At 35.9% G+C, this 17070-nt stretch overlaps 1 protein-coding gene across 1 annotated transcript in view; it reads left to right on the top strand.

Annotated features, from left to right (window-relative positions):
* Positions 1-17070, top strand: part of LOC120422595 (integral membrane protein DGCR2/IDD-like) — a 195317-nt gene that overhangs the window by 23176 nt on the left and 155071 nt on the right. The window contains exon 2 of the mRNA XM_052711233.1: positions 16712-16901. The gene's annotated coding sequence lies outside the window, so the exon portion shown is untranslated. The remainder of the gene's footprint in view (positions 1-16711; positions 16902-17070) is intronic.

Below are 17070 nucleotides of genomic sequence, written 5' to 3'. Positions count from 1 at the left end.
TCGCAACTCAACTCTCGATTCCCGGGAAATTGAAAATCTTGAGAATCGTCACCCTCTAAACTTAACAAAAATAAATATTTTTCCTGAATTTTTAAAATGCCATGTTTTTTAAAAAAATACTCAAAATTATTGTTATTGCAATATGGGTATCAAGAGATCGGGATTTTTTCATACATTTCGAAATTTCTAACACTAGTTTTTGAAATACTCAACATTTTCACAAAACTACGTATTTTCGAAAAAAAAAACTCAAAATTTCAGTTTTTCATAATATGGGTATCACATGATCGGGATTTTTTAATACATTTCGAATGTAATACCATTTTTTTAAATATGTACTAAAAATTTTCGTGAAACTACGTATTTTCGAAAAATACTCAAAATTTCAGTTTTTCACAATGTGGGTAACAAATGATCGGGATTTTTTCAAACATTTCAAATGTAAAGATAAAATTTTTGAAAATATTCAAAATTTTCCCAAAGCTACGTATTTTCAAAAAAATACTCAAAATTTCAGTTTTTTACAATATGGGTATCAATCGATCGGAATTTCTTCAAACATTTCGAATGCAATATCTTTTTTTTAAATACTCAAAATATTCTCAAAACTACGTATTTTCAAAAAAATACTAAAAATTTTAGTTTTTTACAAAACGGGTATCAAACGATCGGAATTTCGTCATACATTTCGAATGTAATAATATTTTTTTTAAATACCCAAATTGTTCTCAAAACTACGTATTTTCAAAAAAAAAATACTCAAAATTTCAGTTTTTTACAATATGGGTATCAAACGATCGGAATTTTGTCACACATTTCAAATTTAATAACCAGGGAAGGGAAATAAGTACCTGCACTTGAAGTAAGGTAACTACGAAAAGCACCGAATTTTAAAATATTTGGTTGCGGTGCTGGTGCATATTTTTTAAACATGGTAACTATGACTTGTAAAATTCTTTGTGTAAATATGGGTATCCGGCGCCGTCGCTCCGTGCTGTACTCAAACACTTAGGAGCCTACGTACTAAGATATTTTTTATGATGATAATTTTTTATTGAAACATAAAAATTATAACAAGTTTTGACGAAATTCATGGAAATTATTCTATAACATTCATTGCAAAACTCAGTAGGCAGTGCCCATCATGTGAAAGGTAATTAAATTAAGAAATTTTGAAGAAAGGCACTATTTATTTCAGGAAATTGGGCATATCTCTGCTATAATGAACCAAAACTGATACATTTTTATGGAACTTGTTCAGACAACTGCTCTCTACAATGTGATTGATTCTAAAATGTTTTAAAATGTAATAGTGTGATGTGGCAGAGGGTTGAAAAATAATTTTCGGAACCTGTTGGGTAATAAACAGCTTATTACATAAATAATCTATGTTTTGCCTTGTATCCGGGCAATGTGAGCTGTAATGTAAGAATGCTAGAAATCTGGTAAATTTGGTTCGATTTTTTTTATTGGAGGTCAAATATTGGCCAAGTATAGTTGGTTAGAGTCCTGAAGGCATATTCATAATAAATTTTAGTGATATCAACATGAATACACCGATTTTCTGTGATTTTTTTGAACAAATATCCCATAAAATCGATAAATAATCATCAAAAAAAAAAGTTGCTCTAGACCCCCCGACGAAATATTTCGATATACCCCTCAAAATGACTGGAAAGAGCCCTTCTTTCACGGTGCCAAATATCAGACATACTGAATGTATTATCTTTGAGGTCTCGAAAAAATACACCGTGGCAACATTTTTGCACAACATTTTAAAAAATAAATGAGATAGCCTAATTAAAATTTGTGTCATTTGTTCTTACACGCCTTTTAAATCTAACACATTTCCAAACGTAAAGTAAACTAAATTTGAACATGCCATTTCTATTTGGGAAGACGTCAAACCAAAAAGGCAAATTGAAAGAAAAAATATCACATTCGCAATGTTCGATGTGAAAAGTGGATTGTCGGCTGAAGCAAAAAAGCAATCACGAAAGTACAACATTTCGTCGCTTCCCATCCGTCCCCGGAGAAAAAGGTCGCCAGAAATGATGCCTGAACACCTGAACAGATGCTCTCGATGTGTCGTTCGTTGACTCTATTTTTAAATGTGAAAGAGAGGAACATTTTCAATAATGTCTATATTTAAACTCATCATAAATAGCAGCAAGTGAAAAGTTGTACTCTACGTCATTTTAAGAGGCAGGAAAATTTGAAATCAGTCACCTCTGAAATTAAAGATATCGACCGACCTTTTCCGCACACCAGATAGGTTTGTACACTCGCGTTGCTAACGGTCTACACAACTCACCGAATATGAATAATTTTAGGACTCGTCGGTTTTCGGCACGGAGAAAAACATTTCTCGAACCTTTCCTCTAGCGCTCATTACCATTTTCCCAGCGCGCGACGTCATTTTGAGATAATTTACGACACAGCAGCGCAGACACAGACGACGACGCCGAATACCTCTATGACTTGCGGGGCGGTTTTGGGAAAATTGGAAAACATTCAAGCGAAGGTCGTTGATATTTTCAGGGGGAGGAGGGGGGACTGTCAACATAAGGGTCGCAAGGAGAGAGAAAAATCATTAAAGGTTAGTAGATGCTTTTCATTTAATGCCAGACTCATTGAAATTAAAGCAGCGAGTCTCAACCTTCTTCTAGGCTGGCAGCACCTGCCATGTAAATCAAGCAGGCCCGGTATTCGCTGAATTAAAGGATAAATGTGCACACAAATAGTATAAATATACCATGTTTTGAAATTTTTACAATTTTTTTAGCCAAATTTGATGCAAATCTGGTACAATTCTTTTAAAAATATTGGAAGATTCTTAGTTATTTTCTGAAATCATTGCACAAAAATAAGTAATCTTACTTAACAAGGCCTGCGATACCAAATCCATTAAAACTCTTGTCCCATTCGTCAAGCTAACTCAACACTTGACAAGAAGAGGATGAATGACAAGCAAAATCACTTTCCAACAGCCAGCAGCGCCCGGAATCAAACGTTGATTGATGTTGACAGTGCTGCTGTTGCCTGCCAACGCGGTCATTCTTCTTTTGCTTCTTCTTATTTATTACAACTGTGAATTAATGTTTACTCATTCTTCTGCCGATCAAATGTTTTACGGTTTGCCAACAAGTGAACGAACGAAAACAAAAGTAGCTTTATTCCTCGGTGAAAACAGGATGAAGCTGCATAATGAGCGGAAAATGTCTCAAATTTCAGCGCCCAGCGTGGGACTAAAATTTTCACGGAACAAGAAGCTTCGGGAAACATAACACGTTTCCTAATAAAGATGGAAAAAAATGCGCAACGGGAAATAAATCATCTGTGGGTCGCGAAATGAAAACAAATAACAGCTATCTCCATCGGTACACTGTAACTGGAAACCTGGTTTGCACAAAATCCAACACCCACGGACTGGTTATTTTGAACCTATTTTGGCATACGAATGTTGCGGGGGTGAAACAGTTTGGACAAACACATGAACGGCCAAAGTGGCTCAAAAATCGTAATTTTGTTTTTAAATCTTTCGTTAAAATGGGTGATTCAGAAAAAAGTTTTCAAAGACACATGGAACAAAATGAAAATAAAGGTTTTGTATCTTTTTTTCAGTTGACTGATATCACACTTTTAGGTGAATTCATCGGTAACTTTCAATTGATACGATAAAAATTTATTCTAGATCACACTCAGGCTGCCATGGTGTTCCAGTGCGTCTTAACTTCCATCAAAATATTCTCAAGAGTGAGCTTTTTATTGGAAATTTAATGCTCTACAACTTTGTAAAACATGCCGAAGCTGTAAAGTTAGATCCTAAAAAGTTATTAGCGATTTGAAAAAATCATTTTTGTTTAAAAAACATTTTTTTGGCCAACTTTAGGCTTGAGTTTCAATGAGTGAAGTCCCGCCCGTGTGGATCAATCGGACCGCGCACTGGACTCCAATCCAGAGGTCGCCGGTTCGAATCCCGCGGCGGGCGCTCTAAAAAAAATGGTGGGTTGTTTGGGTGAGACTTAGAAAACATCAATTTTCCTGTTTTTTAACCTTTGCATGGCAATATCTCAGCAACTAAGTGTCGTATCAACAAAGTTCAAAAAAGCAAAATATAGAGAATTTTCTCAGCTTTTCAAAAATATATTTTCAAAAATGGGCAAACATGGGCACTAATTTTCAAAAATGAAAAACTGCGACTATTTTCAAAAAAATACCTTGAAATGGTTATAACTTGAAAACGGTGCACTTTATCAAAAATTCACTTCAGTACTTTTTGATTGCAAATTCGATTTTGCATCGAAAAATGAAGTTGAAAAATTTTTGCGACCAATATTTCGATTTTTTGGAAAAATCTGTATTGATTCAAAAAATCATAACTCGGTCAAAGATTTTTTGCCCATTCTGTAAATTTCTGAAAAGTTGGCATTTGATGTCCTCAAAATATATCATATCAAAAAAAAAATAAAAAAAAGTGTTTTTTTGCAAATCAAGTTTTAGTGACAAAAAGTGAAATCTAAAATCACCAATTTTTTTTAACGTAGTCCAGTGTAGTCCATATCCATACCTACAACTTTGCTGAAGACATCAAATCGATCAAAAATTTCCTTAAAAAGATACAGATTTTTGAATTTTCACATATCATTTTTGTATGGACAGCTGCCAAATTTGTATGGAAAATTATATGAACGAACTAATGATGCAAAATGGCTTCTTTGGGCATATCAAAGGCACCAAAAATAATTCAGCCGGATTAAAAAATACAAAAAAAATCGAATGACCGAAATCTCAGAGAATTGCTCAGATGCTTAAATATCCCGAAATACCGTTTTTCGCTTGTGGAGAAGGGTTCATTTTTTCTGGGCACCCGAATTTTCATGTTACAAAATTTAACATTTGCGAAATTTTCTGATTCAAGATTCAACATATTTTCAAATTTTAAAATCAACACTAAAATTTTAAAAAGATTAAATTTTACCAAGGTTTCACATTTAACAATGAAAATCGAATCATTAAAAAATATATATGTTTTGTTTTCATTCTTTGCTAGACTCTCTATCACCAACAAAATTATCCATTTGAAATTGTCATAAAGGTGATTTTCTTAGAAAATCTTATAGACTTTTCCTAGCTTTCGAAAAAAAGAATGGCTAAAATTATCGAAAAAAATGGAGATTCAATGACCTAAATAACACGTATTTCCTTCATTTGGGTGGTCCTAACCAAGTTTGGGGTGTTTCGAAAACTGAAATAAAAAAGAACAGCAAAAACACTTTTTTTCTAAAAATCACAACTTTTTGTCTTTTTAACCGATTAAGCATTTGGTTGGAATTTCAAGTAAAAGTTTGAGGTCTAAAAAACTACGTTTTAATTTTAAAAAGTCGTATGAAACTTTAAACTACCGTTTTATATTTTTTTTTATATGTTTATCGGTTATTCCGCAAAATAATAAAAAAATGCAATTTCTAGCCATGGTTTTTAAGCATTAAAGAAATTTTTCTTTGCGCATAAAATAGTCTGCGATCAGCAGAGAAGCGAGTCAGACGTGCGTCCCTCACAAACCAAAAAAGTGCTTAAAAAGTGCAAAAATGCCTCACGGCAAGAAAAAGAGGCGGTCCTCACCAGCAGGATCGGCAGATTTGAAGAAGCTAAAGAATGCCGAAGCGCTACCTGCAAAGCCAGGCAGTTTGAGCAAGGACGCTCAAAATTCGTCTGGAAACCAGTTCGCTACCCTCCTTGTGGACGTGAGCGAAAAGGAAGAATTTGAACAACGGGAAAAGTTGCCACCCATTTTTGTGAAAACATCGTCATCGGATTCGGTGCGTAAGTGGCTGACCGGGTTTATCAAATCTGGTACTTTACGAGCTTCCATTCGCTTGTGTGCTGATGGACTCAAAATTCTGCTACCTACCAGAAAGGATTACAACTACGTTCGGGATTTCCTGAACAACACAAAGATTGAATACTACAGCCATGACGATCCAGGTCAACGCCCCATGAAACAGGTTTTCCGAGGCCTGTACGACATGGATGTGAGTGTGCTGAAAGAAGAGCTCAAAACTTTTAAGTTGAACGTGATCGAAGTCTTCAAGATGACGAGACACAACAAGGACATCAAGTATCGTGATCAACTGTACCTGGTTCATCTCGAGAAAGGATCGACAACGCGGTCTGAGCTGAAAGCAGTTCGGGCAATTTTCAACATCATCGTGTCTTGGGAACGTTATCGTCCAGTGCACCGTGACGTGACGCAGTGTTCGAACTGTTTGCAGTTTGGACATGGTGGAAGGAACTGTTTCATCAAGAGTCGTTGTGCAACCTGCGGAGGTGAGCACAAAACTCAAGCTTGCGAAACAATCAACGAGAACATCGAAGCGAAATGCTTCAATTGCGGCGGCGACCATTCAACCAAGAATCGAAGCTGCCCAAAACGAGCTGAGTTTGTGAAAATTCGGCAGCAAGCGACGACGAGGCACCAACCAAATCGTCGCAAAACACCACCAACTTACACGGACGTGGATTTTCCTGCTTTGGCGTCACCTGGAGCGAGATCTGTTCGAGTGGTTCCAAATCTGCAGCCATTGCCGTTGAATCAGCGGCAAAAAGTTGCAGAGAATACAACACCTCCAGGCTTCAGTCAGCAACCGAGGGAAAACCAACCAGCATCAACGGGAGAAGGCAGTAGTGACTTGTTTTCACCACAAGAACTTTTGAACATTTTCATCGAGATGACAACAACACTGTGTTCAAACATGCTAAATATGATTATTAACTAAGAAAATGCGTTTAAAATTGATTTTAATTTATTATACTACTATTTTCATTGAAATTTGTGAAGTTTTTCGTGAAAATACCCCTGATTTTTTGGGACGATTTTGAAGGGGGGGGGGGGGACATAAACTTTGAAAAATATTTGCAATGGCCTGAACGAAAAAAAAAATTTCACAAGTTTTTGATTTGCTTTCGTTTTTTTTTTTGCTTCCAAAAGCTTTATTTTGCAGTCTTGTTAAGAGGTTACATACATGTAAATCAGCAAAAAAAAGTCAAGGGTTGGTATGAGCACACACTTAAACTTTTTTTCAAATCTGATTTCAATGCATTTAAATATACTTAATAAAATAAATTTGAAGATATTTGGTTAGCAGTTTCAAAAAACGGGTGCCACAATATCTCAACACTGCTTTGACCAAAACGGCTCATAACTTTTGTGAAATCTCGTTAAACCAGTCTGGGATATGTCTTGAGTGTCTTCGCACCAAATTTCAGCCAAATCCAATCTCGAGATATCGTGGCAACCGTAAATCAACTCGATGTTTCAAGAAAAAAGGAAATCATCTTTTTGATGGATTTTATAAATTTTCTGTAATATGAAATTTTTAGATTTTCTACATGTATGTAACCCCTTAATGAACTACTTCAATTTTTTAGCAGGTTTTATGGCATTTTCTGGGAAATACGATAAAACAAATTTCAGACATGGTCTCTTTGGTCCAGACACGGTCGAAACGGGATTCTGAAATTTCATCTGACTTATTAAAATATTATGCTAGTCGTCAAAATAGTTTTCCATAAAAGTCCAAACCATTCATTTGCGTCCAAGAGAGTTAAAATCGGTTGAAATGACTAGAAGTTATGAGAAAAGAAAAAAGTTATACCGCTATTAATTTTGCAACGCATTTTCGTGTGGTGTGTGCGTTCACATCTAGATGGTTCAGTGATTGATGTTTTTTGAAGAACAATGGTTAATGATTAACGTCTGTTTTTCCGTGCTTGTATCGACGAACCAATGAAGTAAAATACCTTCTTTGGTCATAGGAAAGCACACGACAAAATATCCATATCCAGTTTTCGTAGAGAATTGTTCTATTGTAGAAAACGGTAATGGTCATCTTTGTAGCCATCGCTCTCACATCAAACCATATTTCTAATTTGATCAATGAAAAATGGAATCTTCCAAATTGATTGATGTTGACAGCCAGCTGTTGCCATTAGCGGACATCCATCTTCATTTTCCCTTTTTTCCTTGTATTACAAGTTTTAAATAAAATTACCCTCGTTCATCTCAGGTTCGCTTACAAATGTTCACTGTAAATTTACTAGGAACATGTTTCCTACACAGCGAGGTAAAAATGTATTAAATTTTCATACTCACTTCTGAAAGGCGAATTATCGTGGAAACAGGTCGGAAGAGCAACGTGTTATGTTACACGCTTTTAGCGAGAATATTATAAACACCGACGGGACATAAATCATCTGAAGAATTTGAAATGCAAAAAAAAAATTATAAACCCTGCTTAGTAACCCGACACCTTGCAAGCGTGAAATTCCTTATTTATGCAGTCAATGTCCACAGAGGTATCTTTCAGTTTGGGCAACCACGTGTGATTCTCACTTAGATTAATTCACATTTAGTGGCATTCAATGAATACGTTACGGAAAATAAATAAAAGTTAATTCACTTTATCAGTTGCCATTCTAATTGCTTGGGAAATTAAAAGCTACAGCTCAAATATTCATAAAGGAAATTTTCTACTCTGAAAGTGTCCAACCACTTTTACTCAAATGAGCAAATTTCTTGGCAATTCATTTACCAAGCGCTAAAAGGACAGTCACGTTCCCCCACTGGCAATAATCTTCGCAGTGACAGTGATTAAATTTTCATCTCAGTACTGCGAAATGTTGACCATTTTTCACTGTCCCCCTTGCCATCCGGGCCCGGTCATGCCGGGGTCCCAAGGCGCGTCGGAAATATCAGCTGACGCAGACAGTCGACGCAACTCGCCGGCTCATCCCCGAGACCCAACTCAACCTTCCCTGGGACTGGTCAGTGCCTTCTCGGTATACGGACGGACCTTCCACGCGAACCGTTTAATTATTAAACTTTTTCTTGCACGACGCTCCTTCTCGTTGTTTGCGAAACGGAGCAGTCAAAAACAGCCGGAGTGTTGCCAGTTTGGACGGAGTTTCTCTGGTGGAACAACTTTAGGGCAGAAATTAGGACTGGCAGTTGAAAATTGAAAATGTCGTAAAGAGGGAACGATGGCGGTCTACATTAGCAGCAGTTGAGCGATGCTCAAAAAATGTTTTCATAAATGCAAATTAAAAGTTTGGAATGAATCATTTAAAAATGTAGGGTTAATCTTTAAAGATTAACAATGTTCTACAAAGTTGTAGAGCAGACAATTACAAAATTTTGATATATTATTATCAAATTCGCGATTTTACGAAAAAAAAGTTTTGAAAATATTACTTTTTGCGTTTCTCTTTGTTTCTTCGTTCGTGACTGTCGCGGGTGACGATGAACGGCCATGATCAACGACGACCAACTTTTTTCAAATCATTTATTCGTAAAATCACGAAAACACATGGTGATTAAAAGCAAACCCATCATGTATATAAATAATTTTTTTGTAATTGTCAGCTATACAACTTTGTAGAACATTATTACAATCTAAAAAATAACCCTGCAAAGTTTGAAATGAAAAATATTGTTCTAAATGAAAAATGACCCTTCTGAGTCAATGTAGATTCGAAAAGTAAATTAAATTTCCCTTAAAATGACATGTTCCAAAAAAATTAACAGCTGAGTAACGAAAAATGGCAGAGTTTTTAAAACTTTTTCATGTTTTTTTTTTTTCGATGAAAAATATGTTTTTTTCGGAATTTTGAGTACGCCATTAAATCGGGCGTCCAATTTTACAATAAGTCCCTTTGGCAACAAATTTCTATCTCATCACCTTTAAAGGCTGCAAATTATTGAAAAACATGTCTTTTTTCGCATGATCAAAAATGGAAGGGGTCGTACCGCCCAAAGTTTCACGCAAATCAAAGAGGGGACGGGGCAGCTTTTCCGATTTCGTGTGAGTCGGTAGAGAATTACCCAACTTTCAAATGCGTTTAATTTAATACGGTACACTTTATCAAAAGAGAGTCTAATGTCAAACTCAACTACAAATTTGCTCAGCATCATTTTTTTATTGATTTGTCTTGCAATAATGTGGTTATATTTTTGGAAAAAAAAATCATTTCTTTTAAAAATTCATATCTAGAGTTTTGTTTAAAAGGTCCGATAAAATATTGTCTTTCAAATGTTTATAGGACCAATTTAAAAAAAAACTTTAGATATCTTTTGTACAAGAATTTGCGCCATCCTGAACTCTAGTGTAAGAAATGAATTCTTCAGACCTAAGAAAACGAAAATAAAAAAAATCTTATCATGAGAGTAAAACTTCCAGTGATAAAAACTCAATTAAATAAATTGGAGTTTTTTTATGCTTAGAAGTCCCAAGTTTCACGGAGGCACCAATGTAATCGGTAGATCCCAACTCAAGATACAGATTTTCAAATTTTCGCATGCCCATTTTGAAAAATGAAATGAAGGCTTATTTATGAAAAATAGCTTCTTGTAATCCCGGGAATGCACGGGCAAAGTTACAAAAAAAAAGAAAAAAAAATCGATCATCAAAAACTTCGACAACTACTCATATGCATTAATGAGAATTATATATTTCATAAAATAAGTTTTTCAGCAAAATTTTCGACAAAAAAGGTGATTTCGATGTACTAAACGCGGTTAATTGCTTTTCTTCTTAAGGACGGTCAAGTAATATAGTCCAACCAATAAAAACTATTGATTTTGCATGTCAATTTCCGCAACAAAAATTGAGGTTTTTTCAAAGCTATCAAAGCTGATTTTTAGAGAATTTTTAAACATTAACATGTTGCCAATAAAAATCAAACGGATTATGGATAAATGTTTGCGCCGAACTTTGTTGTTTGGAACCCTTACTAATGATTTATGGTCTTAAATCAAATCTAATTGCTTGTTACTTTTTAAATTTTTTGCTTGTTTTTCACATTTTCTGCTATAGAACAGCACCATCATCATTCAAATTGTAAAAAAAAATGCGTAGAGGCATAGTCTGGGATACTACAAAAATTACTGCATACTTCTTTTTACTGAAAATATAGAATATGTTAGTAAAAAAGACAGCCAAAGTTAACCCCTAAAAAAATGTCATTTTTAAAAACATTGGCAAAGTCACATAAAACAAGTTAAACTTCCAACCCTAATTTTCTAAAATTTTAAGAGTTCTTCTTTCCAATGCTTTTTAAAGATCAAAAATTGGTTGAAAAATTGATTTTTGGCGATTTTTTAGATCGAAGCCCGTCTAAAGGTGGGGTTAGGTTGTAGAGGGTTAAATGTAAACTAAACTGGCAGCACTTGTTGTTACTACAGAAAAGGTGGCCGTTTTCATGTATCGTAAACCGGGGTGATTTTGGTAGGTTTGAGATTTTTCCGGAAAATGAAGAGTACACAGCAAAAAAATCCGATGGTAAAATCGCATGCAAAAGCATGCACACTTAATATTACACACTGCATGTACAATTTTTGCAAACACTAAAAAAAGTTGAAACCGACGGGATTCAAACCCAGCACCAATAGTAAGGACTGGCACCTTAGCCCACTCGGGCATAAGACCGATGAAAAACCGTAAGGTAAAACGCATATATGAGCTTGACATTTCGGTCAAGTAGGTTTCCCATACTGATGGGCTACATATTTCAGAGTGTAAAATGACATAAAAATGCATAAAATAATGAAATATTTATTTTACATCCAGGCCTTTTACACGCAGCTGCACACTACTTTTTTAGCTGTGTACAAATTAAATACGTACGCAATGATATGGAATCATGCTGACCGTGGAAGAGAAGTGTTCAAAGTACTTTTTGAAAAAGTTTTCGTAAAATTTTGAAAAGTTGAAAAAGTTAGTTAAATATAGTTAAAAAAATGTTAATGAATTGTATTAAGCTAATATTCTCAAAGTGTCATTATTTCTCCATGAACATTAGGGTGGTCCAAATCCGGACTTTTTTGGGGCTACCCCCTGAAATCAAAGATTGACCCATCACTAGGCTAAATTCCAAATTTGAGCTCATTCTGACCACGGGAACCCCTCCCTCCAATCGCTTAAAATTTTTGTATGGGAAAAATCGTCAAAATGTATGGAGAAAAGCAACTGTTTTACTTTTTTACCTGTGGAAGGCGCCATAGTTATCCGATTCTTACCATTTCTCAAATGTAGAACCTTCATTCACCTTCAACAACTTTCCCGAAGACACCATATTTTTAGGATTTTTTCCCACGATGTTATTAGCGCCCAAAACTGACAATTTTTGCGCGGCTAGCTGTAAGGGGCTACCTAATAACAATGTTTAATTCCAATTCGTACACGCACGTGCTCTCTCTCAGGTTCAAACTCTCTCACGAGCTTGCTCGCCTGCCTGCCTGCCTGCCTGTTGACCTACAAGCGCGCTGTTTCTCTGCTTGGACTTTTGTCGTCGTCGTCGTTTTCGTTTGCTATCCGCTGCGCAGCGTTCCTGGCATGTTTATTATAATTTTCAACTAAAATAGCAGGTTTGTTTTGAGATATATTTAGCATACAAATTCTTAGATTATGTCAAAATTTAAAAAAAGTGCGCTGAGAAAAAAATAATTTGAATAAAAGGCAGCTTAGGCCTTGGCTCAGTCTCATTTAAAAATTTGAAGCAAATGAACAGGGTTTGTTCGTTTTTCCAAGCATTACAAGCAGTTGTTCGTATATGCTCATTAGAGTTATTTAAAAAAATATCAGGTAATACAAATTTTGTTTTTTTTTTACTCTAAATATCATCCGACCAACTGCTTGTCCATTCGAAGGCAATTTGATTCCAGATATAAAACTAGCTAGCTCAACAATCTCGATTTTTGAGGCTTTTCTTTTAAACATCGTTGCACTTTTAGGATGTTTTGGAATCTAACACAAACTTCTAATAATCGTCAAAGGCAAAATATACCGCAATTTGTTGTAAGGAAGTTTATTATATTTTCGGCAGATTAAAATATGTTGTATGAAATAAAAAATAGTCGTGATCAAAGAGCTACGAAAAAACTTCAAATGTTTTCTTTTTAAGCTTGTTTGATAGTATACAAAAGTGGAAAAAAACAGTTCCCATAATCGATGAGTTGTCTAAGTGTATTGTTCTTCCTGAAATCTATACTTGACTAATTAAATAAAGTCTTTTATTTTGTATAGAATAGTTAAAATCTCAGTCTTGAGTTTGGTATGGCACCAGTTAAAAATAACTAGAAATAAATTTCAATTACAATATCCCTATTTAAAAATTCACTCAGTAATAACAGATGACAATTCATGGAGGAACTAATTTATCGAAATTTGTATTCTCTCACACACGCTCTGATAATATGATATCTATCGTTTATCACATATTACATTTAATTTTATATCTCGAAATAAATATCGAAATATATCTTGAAAATTATAATAAACATGCCAGGAACGCAGCGCAGCGGATAGCAAATGACGACGACGACAAAAATCCAAGCAGAGAAACAGCGCGCGCTTGTAGGTAAACAGGCAGGCAGGCAGGCAGGCAGGCGAGCAAGCTCGTGAGAGAGTTTGAATCTGAGAGAGAGCACGTGCGTGTACGAATTGGAATTAAACATCGTTGTTAGGTAGCCCCTTACAGCTAGCCGCGCAAAAATGGTCAGTTTTGGGCGGTAATAACTTCGTTGGAAAAAATCCAAAAAATATGGTGTCTTCGGGAAAATTGTTCTAAATTTAATGAAGGTTCTACATTTGAAAAATGGTAAGAATCGGATAACTATGGCGCCACAGAGTAATCCAGAGGACGCAGTCCGAACAAAAGTCATTGAATTTTGTGGTTGCGTTACGGATGTTGTTGTTGGATTTTCCTAAGGGTAGCAGGCGTTATGTTTTTTTTTTCAGGCGTTATGTTTTTGATCGGATATTTGAATTAAATCTAGTTGCCAATATTTGAAAATGTCCTGTCAAACTGGTTTTAGTTTTGTTTTGCATCGTCGGGATCGATTGTAAACATTTAAAAGGTGTCCTGTTGTGGTGCGAGAGAAAAAACGACCGCGAACTGTCCTCGTCTACGAGCCGTTGGAAAATCGGAATGCGACGAAGTGTTGTGCCGTGGGAGAAAGCCCGCCCGATGACCTTGTCTACGGGCCGTTAGAAGGAGTCGGATTGTCGCCGAACAGCAGACGGTGTACGCAGCTGTGGGGTTCATCCGCGTTCCTGCCAGCTGCTGCACGAGCATCGAGCGGCCACGTAACATCAACATCACGAGCGGTAGCGGGAAGAACGACAAGCGACACAAATCAGGTCAGATCAGTTATATTAGGCTCCCCAAGTCGTCCTTGATGAATTTCGCCAGGGCAATAAAAATTATGTTCATTCGCCCTGAGCAGAACTAGTCGGGCTCGCAACACACCTTCCGGCAATTGTGGGCAATCGGGGCGACAATGGCGAAAAAGCGGGAGTTGGGTATTTTCTTCCTGCAAACCCTGGCCGAGGAAGGTTTGCATTTATGTGTGGGATTGGTTCTCCTTCACCTCAGTTCAGCTTGCTGCACATCGTACGACTGCCGTAATGTTACATAGCAAAAAACTGTCTAAATCATTAAAAGTTGGTAACTTTGCCAAGTTGGGGGAAAAAAAGTTGACTGCTCGAAAGCAACCTAAAAATTAAGAATTTTCAACTGATTCAGTAATGTTTTCAATTTCTGACAATGAAAACTGTCATTGAAAAACGTAACGCCTCTGAAAATCCAGTGAACTAAGATAGCAAAGAAATAGCTTCTCATGCTAAGTTTTTCCTGAAGGGGGGGTGTACCACGATGTACCGCGTAACGCAACCATAAATCAAATGTCAGTGCTCCCTCTGGATTACTCTGTGATGGCGCCTTCCACAGGTAAAAAAGTAAAACAGTTGCTTTTCTCCATACATTTTGACGATTTTTCCCATACAAACTTTAAGCGATTGGAGGGAGGGGTTCCCATGGTCAGAATGAGCTCAAATTTGGAATTAAACCTAGTGATGGGTCAATCTTTGATTTTAGGGGGTAGCCCCAACAAAGTCCGGATTTGGACCACCCTAATGAACATGAATTTGAATCGGAAAACGAGATGCATTTTCGGATTCTTTGGACATTTTTCTTTAGAAGAAGGTAACATAAATTTGTAAATAATAAATTTTATGTGTTTTTGAAACATAATTTAAAAAATATCTTCAAATTCATAGGCATTTACAGCAGAACAATGTGATATAAAATGTGAAAACTTTTGATTCGTGCTTCGAATTCGGTTTAAAATGCAATATGAATCGATAATTTTATAAACAAAACCAGTTTTAGCGAATTTTAGGCAAAATTGTGAGTTTTGAAAAATTGTACCTAAAATTTATATGTATTTTGAACATTGATTTTTTTCCTTAAAAAACTATATCATCAACCTTAGTGATGGTACATTTGACTTAAAAATTAAATTTGAACACCTTAAATCTGATTTTTAACAAGAAAAACTTTGACTTTCAAAGTCACTTCGGAATTCAAAATAAAAGTTTTGAACGCAACTAGTTTTTAACACACTATTGACTAGCCCTGTACATGTTTTAAAACTAATAATCTTGATACAAACCTTACCAGTTGGAAAACATTTCAAAAATAAATTGAAATCATATCACGGTGTATTTTTCCGGGAACATTAAGATAAAAAATTCGGCAAGTCTGATATTTGGCACCATGAAAGAAGGACTCTTTCCCGACATTTTGCGGGGTCCGGCGAAATATTCCGTCGGGGAGTCTAGAGCAACATTTTTTTTTAGATTTTTTTTCGATTTCATAGGATTTTTCTTCAGAAAAGTCGATGGAAATCGATGGGTTTATGTTTATATCCATCAAATTTCTTATGGATGTGCCTCAAGAGACTCTAAATTACATATTTGACCTCAAATAAAAAGTTTCCAACCCAAATTTACCAGATTTCTAGCTTTCTTTGAAATAACCCAAAAATCCAAGCTGGAAACCTCAAAACGACCGAATAAAAATCGTTTCTTTGTACAATTTGTCATGAAAATACAGCAACAGATTGCCCGGATACAAATTCGAGCTTAAAACATTGCTAAACTTAGAGTATTTCATTTAAAAGCTATTGATTACCCAAAAGGTTCCCAACATTATTTTAACAAATCTTCTGCCATATTACACCATGACATTTTAAAACATTTTTGAATCCATCACATTGTAGAGAACAGTTTTCTGAACATGTTCCATTAAAAAAGTATGAATTTTGGTTTAATATAAGCAGAGATACCCAATTTCGTAAAATATAAAAGTGACTTTCTCCACAATTTCAGAATTTTATTCCCATTCAAACGATGAACACGACCTACTGAGTTTTTTTTAGGCAACCGCTTTTTTTTCTTTTTTTTGTACATTTTAAACTGCTGCAAGAAGAAGATCGAAAACAATATTTTTTGTACGACTACGTTAGATGATGTTCTTCTGAGTGGTCAAATCGCTTCGCAGTCTTCTGCTTAGCTGTCCCTTGAAAAAAAACGACTTACATTCTTGAGGTTTGTGAAAAATCCAAAAAGGACGCTCGAGAAATGATTATACTACTAATTTCATATAATACGATATCAATCTCATAAATTCACGACGCGACGCGGTGCGGTCGCAACGTGGCAACTTTCGGTAATCTAATTGACTATACATGAACAAATTAACTCAAGGTTCCACCTACCTTAAAACCACCGCCCTCCCCACTCCAACTAATTAATACCTTCATCTCTGTCATTAACTCTCAACTCTCTCTCTATCTCCCTCTTCCCTTTAGATCTCAACCAGAAACCGCACCATCAATGCCACCAGAGTGATGCTCTGAAATTCCGATTTCTGGACGCACCGGTCTGGAATGTGCTACGGTGCGGCTACGGTGGCAGCGACGTGTCGGTTCCCGGAACTAGGACTCAGCCTGAAGTGATTCCTGGATCAGGACGACGACGACGATGACGCTGAAGAAGATGGTTTGTGGTGAAGTTCCTCGTCGATCCACGTAAACGCTGTCCAAGAGATATATTTGCTCAGAAAAGGGGTGGGAAAAGTGTTGCCCGGAAAAGCCCGTGTGATTTAATAACACTACTCGACAAAACAAAACTTGTGTCAAGGGATTGACGATATCTCATCGGTTCCTCA

This window comes from Culex pipiens, chromosome 3 (assembly GCF_016801865.2).
Source record: "Culex pipiens pallens isolate TS chromosome 3, TS_CPP_V2, whole genome shotgun sequence".
Taxonomy (NCBI): Eukaryota; Metazoa; Arthropoda; class Insecta; order Diptera; family Culicidae; genus Culex; species Culex pipiens.
This window is presented reverse-complemented; position numbering and strand designations above follow the sequence as displayed.